Source organism: Octodon degus, unplaced genomic scaffold (assembly GCF_000260255.1).
Source record: "Octodon degus isolate 3935 unplaced genomic scaffold, OctDeg1.0 scaffold00043, whole genome shotgun sequence".
Taxonomy (NCBI): domain Eukaryota; kingdom Metazoa; phylum Chordata; class Mammalia; order Rodentia; family Octodontidae; genus Octodon; species Octodon degus.
In genome coordinates, this window is record NW_004524619.1 from 14,835,698 (window position 1) to 14,838,878 (window position 3,181).

The following is a 3,181-nucleotide window of genomic DNA, read 5'->3' on the forward strand; positions in this document are numbered from 1 at the left end:
AGTATCTCAGGGCAGGCCATCTAAATTGGTGGACCAAATTCAGTGAAAATGAGATCTGCCTCTTTCATGCTATATAGCAACTGGCAAACAGAGAATTACATTTATGCAGATAATCGTAAAACACACATCTTTCCCTCCTTCCTCCACTCAACTATCTTTTCACTGCTATACCTCCCTCTTTCCCACATTCTGTACTTCCCTCTCTGTCACCTGCTCTCTCCTGGATCGCTACACCTCATCTCTCCCCAGACTCATTCCTGGGAAAGTAGAACAGGAATCAGCCCTTCAAGGCTCAAATGCCTTCTATTAGGTTCCAAACTCTCCCTCCAGCTGTCCTCAACTTCATGCATACATTCCTGCTTGCCACCATCTGATCTTCTGGTACAACCAAGCAGGCAACGTTCCCTCAGAACCTGAAAACAGCAGCAAGGGTGCTATTTTTGTTTTTGTCTGTTTAGAACAGAAAACATGGGAAGATGATTTCTGAGACACACAGAAATGAAAATTTTGATCTTGCCACATACCCCCAACATTGATTCAGTGGTAATAGGCTTACGGAAGGTAGTCTCCTCAAACTAGAATGCGCATGCGTTAAGTCTCACGAGGCAATACCAGTGCTTCACCATTCTCTATCATGGGTTCACCATTATCTATCCTGGTTTTTTAACTCCAGTAGTTGTGAGACTGAGAAGCTGCAAAATATATGGAACTTCAATAGAATTCTGCTTGGGTTTTTTTTTTTCCTCTTTTTTTATTATCTAAAGAGTATAAAAATAGAAAAAAAATTGAAACAATACAGAACTTCACCAAACAAATCAATAGGAATGCAACAATGGTTGCTGCATTGCATAACGTTGTCCTTAAATTAGTTAACAGAAAGAAGCAAATCCATAACAAGGAAGGCTAATAAACACATAAGAAAACTCGGAAAAGAGTCTTTAATTTCTAAAATACTGTCAATTGTAGCTTTTATAAGCTTCTTGAGCATTTTCTCAATTTTCTCTTCTAATATTTATTCCAATTAAAAAGAAACATTGGAGTACCTACAAAATATCCTCAAAGTACATAATTGTTAACTTTATTAAGCCCTATTCTTTTTTCCCCTTTCTCTTTTTGTCTCTATGGAGTCAACAGAGTAGGAAAATAAAGCAGCCACATTGTGAAACAACCTCCCGGTGAGTGGATAAGGCTCAGGAAATGCTGAAAAATGAAGTTATGCTGTTGAGTAATATAAATTCAGGCCAAGAATGCTCCTGGACTCTTGATGAGAGGTTTCAAACTAAATCCTTAAGCAAAAGTACACAAATTTCCTATACAGAAAATCTCCTAAAGTCATGAGCCTTACAGAGACTCAGAATCACCGCCCAAAAGATGTCACGTTGGCACCAAGTCATTCTAAGCTGAAGGCAGCTAGGACACTGCGGAGGGCACCTGGCCTTTCCCCACCAGCCTATCAGCAGGACGGACACCTCCCTTGGTAAGGCAGACACATGTCCGCTGGGAAAGGCAACCCATGCTCTATCAGGAGGAAGATGACTCTTGGCTTCCCATTGAACCTTCTCCAACAACCTTTAGTCTTCAGTTCCCCCACCCCACCCCGACTCCCATTCCGAAAAGCCAAACCACCTTTCCCTTTATCTAGCCTCTGCCCCACATGGCACATAAGCCTCTGGGGCGCCATCTCCTTGCGTCTTTCTTCATCTTTTGTGGACATCTCCAAATACAAACACATGAAATAGTTTCTCCTCTTAATCTGGGTTTTGTTAATTTAACGTCCACAACCTTTGAAGCACGGTCTAAGCGGGCAGAAAGTTTTTTGCTCTGTTTTTTACCTCCCTATGCCCTCATATATTGTGAATAATCCAGAAAATTAAAAGTATTTAATTAAATGATCTCTTTATTCTGCCCTGAAATAAGAGAAAGAGGCTAAGTATTTAAAAATAAAAACTTTTATAATATGCAGCCTCTCTAGAAGTAGTTCATTTCAAGCTACTTATTAGAACATAGGACTATTACTGCTAAAAGTGGGTTATATCTTATTGCAATAATCCTTTAGACCTTATCCACAACTGTTAGGGATCAAGAAAAGTATGTAACTTAGTTTCTTTTGAATATTATTGTAATGGGTTTATACTTTTTCAGCTATGAAGAAACAACCTAAATAAAAGAAACACACAACCCAAAATTCAATATAAGGAGAACCTGACTCACCTCACGTAAGGAAAGCCAGAGATCCAAGGGAGACGGGGGAGGATGTCACTAGGAGTTAACCTCAAACATAACCCAGGGCACAACCTGGAGTTAGTTCATCAAATTCCACGAGAACTCTGAGATGGGGCATCTCATCTCTTTCACATCCAAAGCCTTCAAACTGCTATTTCCCAGATATTTCACTCCCCACCAGCACCTTTCATCTCTTACAATATTCCTGATCCATCTCACAATGTTCTATTATTAGGACCAGTGGCTCTCAGTCCTAACTGCACTTTAGAATCACCTGAGAACCTTTAAAAAATAACACCCAAACACCTGCCCTCCCTGACCCAATTTGATTTGATCTGTGTGGATCGGACCAGCCCCAGGTGCTCTTAGGACTGAGCACTACTGGTTGGAAGCCAACCCAAACAGACTAATATTATATAAAGAAGGAATAAATTTCCCATTCAAAGGCAAGGCACATCAAACTCACAGGACAGTAATCCTATATAACATGTTACTTTAAAGGTTCCAGATTTTTCCCAGCAAATTTAGAGACTTGATTGAATTTTCTGAAATACATCTATCTGCCTAGGATAGGATTCAGCACATGCTAAAAAAAAAATGATTTTAAGGTGAAGAAATATGAGAAAAGCACCAAAGTAGAAAACTTACACTCCCTTTCTCCTTCCTCCCATGAAGGAGAAAAACTAGAAAGGATTTTCTAACTTTCCCATGAATAAGGTCATAAGGCCTTCATGTAAAAGGTGTAAAATCCCATTTTCCACAGCTATTTCCCTTTTAAGTATCTTCCCAAAAGAGTTAAAGACATCATATTACAGCAAACGTGCAGACCCATGTTTATAGCAGCACAACCCATAATGCCTAAATCTTAGATGCAGCCTGTGTGCCCACCAGCAGATGACTGGATAAAGAAAATGTGGCATTTAAATACAGTGGTGTCCTATTCTGTCACCAAGAAAGA